At 40.2% G+C, this 10451-nt stretch overlaps 1 protein-coding gene across 1 annotated transcript in view; it reads left to right on the forward strand.

Annotated features, from left to right (window-relative positions):
• Positions 1-10451, forward strand: part of LOC109042981 (discoidin domain-containing receptor 2) — a 337676-nt gene that overhangs the window by 95109 nt on the left and 232116 nt on the right. The gene's annotated exons all lie outside the window — the stretch shown is intronic.

Below are 10451 nucleotides of genomic sequence, written 5' to 3' on the forward strand. Positions count from 1 at the left end.
AAAGGGAATTTTGCAACGCCTGCAGAACCATACGGCGTTTTTCCTCAGCACAGCAGTATTTCAGTGTTTCTAGCTCCTTTCTTGTGATGTGGCGCGTCGAATACACTGCTACTGAGTATAAATCTAGTGCCGGTGAAATTTGCGATTCATCACGTGGAAAGGTCAGGATTTTTTCTCAGATACCGAACTTCAGATTGGATTTCGGGGAAAGTGAATTTTTAGCCTCTATTTTATGATGTGTAGAGACAACTACGCTGCTGCTACAAGCGAGTAAAGAACGTATAAGTAGCATCTATTGAGAAAAGGCCAGCTTTTTTTCTCAGACGTCATTTGTGGCTTAAGTCAAGGCGGGCCAACGTTCTTGAGAGTGTTGAAAGCTAGCATAAAAAAATAGAAAATGGGCAATTTTGACATCAGTCGAATGTTTTTAAACCGAAAATTGTGACCTTTCATTTTAATCTCATTTTGCCCAATTCCATCACAAATTATCCACTTACAATTCCGAGTCCCATGCACGAATCAGGATTTTGACATCAGTCTCATTTTTTTGTACTGAAATTGTAAGCTTTCACGTTAGTCTCCTTTTTCCCAATCCCATCACAAATAATTCTCCCACTTACGATTCCGATTCGCATGCACGAATCAGATCCCATTTCTCGAGCAGATCAGTCGTGCGTTCACACCGCGGGATTCGTCGGCCGAATCAAAGAGCTCATTACAATCGATCCTCATTAATTACGGCTTTCACTTGCCGCTGCTGCTAAGCCCTCTTGAGGTAGCTCTCTCCCCGCCACGCGACTACTTACAAAGCACTCAAAAGTAATTATCGCACTGTCAAGCAGTGCTCCTGTAAGTGTGAAACGCAGCCCGCAATAATCCTCAATCTCCGACCCTCACCGCCGGATTCGATTTCCACCCAATAAGTTGTGATTTCGAGGAAGTGTCGGGTTTCTTCACGCACAAAAAGGCTATTTCTCGAGTTTCGAATTGGTCAGTTACGCTAGTGTTTTGATTATTGAATCTTGCAGCTTAGCATGAATTGGAATACATTTTGTAATTAAGGTGATTTGATAGACGCCATATTTTGTGTCAGAACGGCATGCGATATATCGCATCAATTGGTTCCATTTTATCAGTTACTCGTAATTTTTCTCCAATTTTGAGATCGCAATTCTGTTGTCAGGAGACTAAAGCACTCACTCACCAATTTTAACCAATAAATTTTTTAGAGAGAAAATATTGCATTCGCTACTGATATCGAAACTGCACTCGAATGCGATATTTTCTCGCTAAAAAAACCACGCCTTCATTACTTTGAATTTCTTTGTTAAAATTGGTAAGTGAGTGCTCTAGTATCCTGACAACAGAATTGCGAAAATTGGAGAAAAATGACGAGTAGCTGAACAAATGGAACCAATGGATGCGATATATCGCATGCCGTTCTGACACAAAATATGGAGTCCATCGAATCACCTTAAGAACTACAATATATGCCTCATTTTAATAACAGCATTTGCCATAAGTTTCTCAGTGCATGAAAAAACAAGGGGAAAAAACGAAACGTCTTGGTCCTTGGTATTTTATTGTGGATTTTCAGCCTTATTTCTCGTCCCCCCCCCCCTTGGTTTTTAATGTTACCATTGTCATGGGCTGTTAAATAAAAATTTGCATGTATTTTTCCTTACAGATAGGTGTTTTTATCTCCATGCCAGAAATTGTATAGTTCCTAATTGCAAAATGCAGTCTAATCCGTCGTGTGGTTGACGAAAGAGCGTATGGCTGGTAGGGTTAATCGCAAAGTGTAGTTAAGTCTCTATGCTAGAAGAGGGACAAATTAGACCACCAAACAGGTGAAAAAACAAGACTACCTACCACAAGACTTGTTATCTTATAAAAATTGTGAAAAAAAGGGTTCCCAGATTTTATAGAGATTCGTAATTACCAGAAATATAGTAACCATTACGTCCTATTTCATGAGTAGTCATGTTTGTCGCAGGCAGAAAAGGTTGAATACGCCTTTCTGAAATATCCAGTATAATACGCAAGCAAAAATAGGCGGAAAGAAAATTTTAAAGACATTCCCTGGCAAAGTGGGATGGATTGCAGATGCAGAAGGCTGTTATACCTGGTGGGTAATTCTAGAGCATTATTCTGAAACTTTAAAAGCTTTGTTAGAATACATAGAAGGAGATTTATCGGAGCGGTGAGATTATTTTTATAAGGGAGCCTTAACGATGCACCCGCTGAATGCAAGGTCGCAAAATTTCTTTCAGTAAAAAGTTCAACTTCTCAACGTATCTCGACGGGGAAAGAAACATCTCGCAACGTGGTTGGAATAAATTATGCAGCCCTGGTCACACCATCAATATTTTCGCCCATATCCCTGAAAGTCTCACAGCTCAAATATTGAGCCTATCGTTTGTGTGACCAAATCGTGTCATTTATGAATGAATGATTGTGTCGCCTTTTCATGAAAGAGGTCAAGCTCAAACTGGTTTCCTTCCGTAAATCATAGGATACTTTTTAGAATAGCGCAATCCAATTTTATATTGCCTTCTTCTCAAACACTAATTTTTCTGAGCTCTGAAAGTTCGAACGGATTAATTAAAACAGTTTTCACTATTTTTCGTGTCTTTTCATATCTGGGCTCTCGAATTTTTTGAGAATGTCCGATTCCATTGATATTTACGCAATCGGATGAAAAATATATAGAATCGTGTCAAGCAGGTAGGAACCGAGCCACATCAGCTTTTGCCAAATTTGCTTGGGAAATTTAATTTTTTACATGAACACGGTCGCGCGGATTTTTGTGCAAATTTCAGTGACTATTCTACCAAGTTCGAAACGAATTCCTTATAATATTCTTAAAAAAACTCGCACAGACGTTCTCTTTCAGTTAGTTCTTCAGTCAAATTTGGCAGTCGCTGATGTGGGTTGGTTCCATTCTGCTTAACGCGGTCCGTTTATGCCAACAGGTGAAAAGGATAAAATTACATTTTTTTTTAAAAACTACTACTTTTTTATCTCATGTTTCTTTTCACTAAGTTTATGCTTGTGTGACTATTTATAGTTTTAACCTTAAAATATTGTAATTGTATCACAGCATTCTATATGTTTTACTCGATGCAATAAATATCTTGAATCTTGAATCTTGAACTTGAAACAGGTTCCACCTTTAACCGGAAATCTGACAACGCAGGTAATGCGAGGAGAGTTCGCTGAAATTTTTACAAGGTAACGTCTTGCGGCTCGGAGCTGTAATTGATGCATACGAAGCCTTTGCCGCAACAGCGCGCCGAGAAGTTTCAGCGGTTTCAGCCAGACCCGCATGAAAAAGGTATGCTTCCGCTTCCCTGAAGAATCTAATCTCGAGCAATCTACGCGTATTTTTCATCGGGTTTAATGGTCTATTTGACGTAGCTTATCTGCCCGTTCCTCATTTCGACTCGATAAATAGTAGCCTTAAAGATGATGAATTTTCTCAACTTAATATCCGTTTTTATCTTGCAGTTTTTCATTAGCTCAGATTGTGCTCGCGTATTTAAAGTTACCGACTTAAACTAAAGGAAATTCCAAGTAAGTACACAAAAATCATCTTGTGGTGTACGATACGTCACTCCCTTCAGATAAATTTTCTGAGTATGACGATAGTGAATTCACCCGCTGAAGTAGAAAAGAACCGCAACATATGTTCTTCGGAAACATGATTCGGGAGAATTTGGAATAAAATAAAAGATTATCATCAAAATATGCTGTAAAAATTGAAGCGCTGGGTGTAAATAGAGCATTCCTTGTTTGCAAAAAGAGCATTCTTTGTTTGCAAAAAGAGCATTCCTTGTTTGCAAAAAGAGCATTCCTTGTTTGCAAAAAGAGCATTCCTTGTTTGCGGTGTCTCAGAATCTCCGTTAACGTTTCATTCATCGTAATTAAAGCAAACTGTATGGAATTCTGCGAAACTTTTACTGAACTTTCCTCATGATTTTACAATGCTGAAATCGAAAAATTTCAAAAAATTCATGGAATAGTTTCCTCTCTAAATGTAAATTAACCGTGAAGATGTTGAGACACCGCCAGCAAAGAATGCCCTATCTGCATTCAACGCCTGATTTGGATTGCAACCATCCCGGGAAACATTTCTGGTCTTGAGATCATCTCAGCTCGTCTTGGAGGCCGAAACCATCTGGAAGATGTCTTGAAGACAGCTTAAGAACGGGATATAGCTTAAAGATGTCTTAAAGTTATTACAAAACTCGGCCAATTTTCCTTGAAATCTAAGAGATAGCTCATAGAATCAAGAAAAAAATCAACTCTCTCACAGATATCTTCTAGAGAGACTAAATTTGTCATTGATAATGCAGTATCTACGAGATGTTTAGCAGACTGCCTGTGACGGTAGGAAAATTACGGTACATCTGTAAGTTATCTTCAAGATTTTATGCAAAAGCAGGTGTCTGCCAACGCTCTAAAAGACGTCTAAGAGAAATACTCCAAAATACTTCTAAATGTAACCCTTCTAATAGATATCTAGCAAACGTATGATGTAAGATTGCTATAACCTGACGTCTAAAAAACAGTTTCAAGATCATTGGCATTGCTGGCAAAAACCATTTTTTCGCCGGACGTCTTGAAGATTAATTGTTCTAGCCATTTCCTAGCGGTTTGCTAAAAAGATCTCGTACACATCTTTGAGACGTACCCCAGAACTAGTCCGAAAATATTTTCTTTGTCAGATGTTTCTGAGAGGAACAATTCGGCGACCGGAAAAGACGATGTCTACGAGATTACTGTGAGATCGTGGCGATTGGAAGTGGGAAGTCGGAATGTCAGTGAGTCGTTTCAAAGACGGGCACCGAAAGTAGGTTTGCTGAATAAATCTCACAGACACTTTCGAGATATGCCACAGATTTCGGCCTAACTTAACTTCTCTGCCAGATATTTCTAAGAATAGGGATTTGACGAGCAGAAAGTACCATATCTACGAGATCACTGGGAGATAATGATAATTGAAAGAGGAGAGTCGGAATGTCGGTGAGCCGTTTCAGAGACGTGCAGCGCAGAAGTAGTTTTGCTGAATGGATCTCAGACATCTTCGAGACGTACCGCAGACATCCGCTAAACTTACTTGCTCTGTCAGATGTTTCTGAGAGCACGTGTTCGACGACCAGAAAATACGATATCTTCGAGATTACTAGGAGAGTATAGTAATTTAAAGTGGGGAGTCTGAATGTTAGTGAGTCGTTTCTGAGACGTACACCGCGGAAGTAGGTTTGTTGAATGGATCTCAGACATCTCCGAGACGTACCGCAGACATCCGCTAAACTTACTCGCTCTGTCAGATGTTTCTGAGAGCACGTGTTCGACGACCAGAAAATACGATATCTTCGAGATTACTAGGAGAGTATAGTAATTTAAAGTGGGAAGCCTGAATGTTAGTGAGTCGTTTCAGAGACGGGCAGCGCGGGAGTAGGTTTCCTGAATGGATCTCAGACATCTTCGAGACGTACCGCAGACATCCGCTAAACTTACTTGCTCTGTCAGATGTTTCTGAGAGCACGTGTTCGACGACCAGAAAATACGATATCTTCGAGATTACTAGGAGAGTATAGTAATTTAAAGTGGGGAGTCCGAATGTTAGTGAGTCGTTTCAGAGACGGGCAGCGCGGAAGTAGGTTTGCTGAATGGATCTCAGACATCTCCGAGACGTACAGCAGGCATCGGCCAAACTTACTTGCTCTGTCAGATGTTTCTGAGAGCACGTATTCGACCACCGGAAAATACGATATCTTCGAGATTACTAGGAGAGTATAGTAATTTAAAGTGGGGAGTCCGAATGTTAGTGAGTCGTTTCAGAGACGGGCAGCGCGGAAGTAGGTTTGCTGAATGGATCTCAGACATCTCCGAGACGTACAGCAGGCATCGGCCAAACTTACTTGCTCTGTCAGATGTTTCTGAGAGCACGTGTTCGACGACCAGAAAATACGATATTTTCGAGATTACTAGGAGAGTATAGTAATGTAAAGTGGGGAGTCTGAATGTTAGTGAGTCGTTTCTGAGACGTACACCGCGGAAGTAGGTTTGTTGAATGGATCTCAGACATCTCCGAGACGTACCGCAGGCATCGGCCAAACTTACTTGCTCTGTCAGATGTTTCTGAGAGCACGTGTTCGAGGACCAGAAAATACGATATCTTCGAGATTACTTGGAGATTATAATAATTTAAAGTGGGGAGTCTGGATGTTAGTGAGTCGTTTTAGAGACGGGCAGCGCGGAAGTATGTTTGCTGAATGGATCTCAGACATCTCCGAGACGTACCGCAGGCATCGGCCAAACTTACTTGCTCTGTCAGATGTTTCTGAGAGCACGTATTTGACGACCGGAAAATACGATATCTACGAGATCACTAGGAGATTACAGTAATTTAAATGTGTAATTTGAATGTTATTGGCGAGTCGTTTCAGGGACAAATAAGATATCTCTGAGAGTATCGATCCCCAGCGAGCGAAGAATACGGTATCTTCGAGACTGCTAAATGATAAAGGAAATTTGAAGTGAGGAGTCTGAATGTTGGCGAGTCGTTTCAGAAACATACGGCCGAAGTAAAGTTTACACGATCGCTCTTTCTAACATCTCAGACGTCCCACAGAAATCGTCGTCTAACATAACGGATCTGTCAAGTCTCTCTAAGAGTGTCGATTTAGGAAACGAAAAATACAAGATCATCGCAAGACAAACAAAGAGATAAATGGGAATTTAACGTGACAATTCTAACGTTGGTGAGAGGTTTTGGAGACATGTAGCTGAAGTAGGTTTGCTGAGCACATCCTACAGACATTTCTGAGACGTATCCCTCGCTTTTTTACCGGCGGATTGGCCTAAACTTGGCGGTCCCAAATTGAACTTTAATCGTGAATAACTCGGGAACGAAAGTCCGATTGATCTTCGGTTTGCGCGAACATTCTTGTTTTTTTATTCTCTTTTTAACGATGTATCTCAAAGGAGGGGGGGGGGGGGGTTGCCATTTGAAAATCTCGAGTTGCCCCTCTGAAAAAATCAGCCCCTTACCACAATGAGCAACGGTCCAAATCGGAACCTTACATCTATTATTGTTCAAAAGTTATGGACACTTTTTCAGTTATACTTTTGGCCCACCCTGTTTGTAAATATACCTAGGTATATCTAAGTAAAAGGATGATAAAAGAAAATAGAGAAAAAAGAAAGAAAAGAGCACCGAATATCGCGAAAAATACTTCTATAATCGAGACTAGGAGATAGGCGCCCTCTTTTCTTTGTTTGGGGGGGGGGGGGTGGGTGGGTGGGTGGGAGCGACGTCAACTTGCTGACTATCATTTTAATTTAAAGGACTTTTAATTTAAAGGAAAGCCAGTCTAACAGTCACTAGAAAACGACCGTTTTCTTACAACGCTAATAGAACTGTTAGTCAGGTAGGTTGCCAATTGTTTACTTATGACTAATCATCGCAGAAGGCAATTTTTGGTATCTGCGCAAAGTGACAACACTACTATTAGAAGGCGGCACCACAACTATCTGCTAACGGAAAGTGAACAACTGCCAACTTATCTGATGGAAATTTTAATGGATGTTTCTCACTGGATGAGCACACTCTCCAGGCGCAAGCTTTTCCAGGAAAAGTGTTCCTGCAACCATTTGAAAAACTACCCCACATAACTATCAATAATTCGAAACGGGCATACTAGCCCAGAGAACATAAACTGCTATAAAAACAACACAGACTCAAGACAATTTCAATTATGCGCATGTTTGATTTAAGTGAGTTTGCTCCGCTAAGTTTGGCTGGGCCACCTCACAAATTTAAACCTCAGAAAGTTCCTAACTTAGGCAAATTGAAGAAATCTTTAAAACCTGGTTGCATTCACACTTTCCCCCAAACCCAAGCGCAACCCCCCCCCCCCCCATCATGTTAAAACCCCCTTGGTTGCACGCATCGCCTAAATAACAAGCTGGTTTAAGTATCCTTCCAGTTTTCTTTCCAGGGTTTGCCAGATGCTGTTTGCATATAAACAACAAACTTATTTAAAATCTAGCCTTACTGGAAACACAGTCAATTGCAAAAAATGTATGGGTAAAAAATTTCGGTGGAAAATAATGAACATTTCAGATCATCAGGAGCAATAGTGATACAGAGTATGAAACTAATACCTCTTCTTCAAGAAAATATAAAAGCTTTTCTTTAAAAAATAGCTTACCTTGAAGATGTCACTCGGCCAGGGATCACTTATGGTTAGCTTTGTTTTGCACAAAGGAAACGATCTTACGCGTGCTCAACAGTTTGCAATTTTGACAAATAGTACATGAAAATTAGTTCGCGATATCACTTTATAACTTAGTTTTCAGATTAACGGAGTTACCAGGGATTATGAGTGGGGAGCTGCATCCTTCCTCAGATGCCCTATTGTGCGTTGTTCGTGGTTGGCTACTGCCGCCTCAAGAACGTGAGCAAAGGTTCAAGCAAGGGCGTGAATGTCCAACAGAAACATTACTTTCAAATGCTCAGGAATGACAGAGATGTAGGTATGAAAATCAGGTACCTTTGTGTTTTGATAGGAAGAAAACATGCAGCGACCGCAGTACTTGGTGTCTCAACGTGTGACGCCATGAATTGAATTGCGTTAACGCGAGAACAAGTTCAATTCTTCCGACTAAATTTTTGCATAATTCACTGTTTCACTATACTTTATGCGTGATGCTTCATTCCTAAGGTATAGGACATGATCTGAGTTACACCATGAACCACCAATAAGCCACCCCACTCCCGAAATTTTCGCGGATTCGCGGCGAGCTATAGTCCCGAAGTTCCGAAGCATCATATGCCATTGCTCTGCACCGATTATGCGATTTTTTTTGTTCGAATTCACGTAATTTACCACACTTTTCAAGAGACACCGTAAAGAATTTTCAATTTATAACCTCGTTTCATTATCGTTACATGTTGATTATTGTAAACATGATGTCGTCACTCGGTGGGTGCCAACTGTCTCCGTTTGGTGGTCTGGCACTGGCAGTCCTCAGTTTCCGTTTTGTGTATGTCTCTCATTTGTGGCCGTTTTGGTGCTATTTTAAAGTTCTACAATTTTATCAACCAGTTTTGACTTTTCCTTTTCTCAATTAAGTAAGACACAATAACTTATTGTGTAGCTAGTTTGTTGTAAGCCGATCAACAACGACCGACGTCAGGTTGGCATCACCTCACCTTTTCAAAAAAGCCGTTGCGCAATACCCATGCAGGATGCAGGGCAGTTTTTCGTGGTATGCAATGCACCCTGTAGTTGCAGCCCCATATTTACGCGATTTGTGATTTTAATTCGAATCAAGCACCAACGACTTTTCTTCATTCAGATTAAGTGGTGGCCGTTGCTTCAATGTGTAATTCAAGTCTCTTCAAGTTTGTGTTCCGATTCATTCAAATTATCTTTCCCTTCTACTTGAGCCGACGAATGTTCGGTTTATCATGGTGTTACATTGAAAGTGTTTTTATGTCCGATCAGTTCCATTTCTGTTTACATCCTACTTAATCAAATCTGACCCAAGGCTCCTCGTGTTCTGCATTGTCTTCTCTCCGTCTGCCGTTGTGTCATTTAAGTTCGCATCTTCCTTTGTGTTCCAAGTGTCGTGTGCTCAAGTGCTTTATGCTTTCACCATTCTGTGTTAGTCTTCCTTCACAGTTAAATTCCAATTAAATTTCACTCCACCTACTGTGACTCCAGTATTTGATGTGCTTTTGGTTGCTGAAGCTGAACTTCTATCTGAAGAAACTCATCGATTTCCAACAAAGGTACTTACATAAGCACTCTTATTTCTTTCAAATTTGAGGTTAGACTATTCGGAACCACTCAATTTATATTCACTGTGTTATTGCAACTTGATTCTTTGAGAATGTGTCATGGCCAATCATAATACTAAAGCATTATTCGCAGATCAGACAACGTATGGAAAGTTCAGTGCGCCAATGGCCACTGAAACGCATCGTTGCTACAAAATGACTGTCTGAACAATTGAATCTTGTTTGCAACATTAAAGTTTGATCACATGCCATCGATAAATCGTCTACACTTTTGTGCAATAGTATACTGGACAATTGATAGTGAAGAAAGGGCTTAGTTAAGCAATGCCAATTCATCTACAGCCAGCACTTTATGGGCTTTCAACAGAAAAATCTTGAAATTTGATGATTGAGGGATTACTTAGTTCCTTTCTCATCTGATTGGAAAGACATAAAACCAACATCAGCAAGCCCAATGAGTTCCACTATTAACATTCACCCAAAAAAAAAAAAAAAAAGAAAAGGTAGAATTGCGTCATGAATGCTTTCTGGTATATTTCACCTTTCAAATTCACGTTCTGCGGATGCTTAAATAGAAGATGTACCAACAGACTGTGAATGAATGCTATAATTTTCAGTTATAATTGACTCA

This window comes from Bemisia tabaci, chromosome 6, assembly GCF_918797505.1.
Source record: "Bemisia tabaci chromosome 6, PGI_BMITA_v3".
Classification (NCBI taxonomy): domain Eukaryota; kingdom Metazoa; phylum Arthropoda; class Insecta; order Hemiptera; family Aleyrodidae; genus Bemisia; species Bemisia tabaci.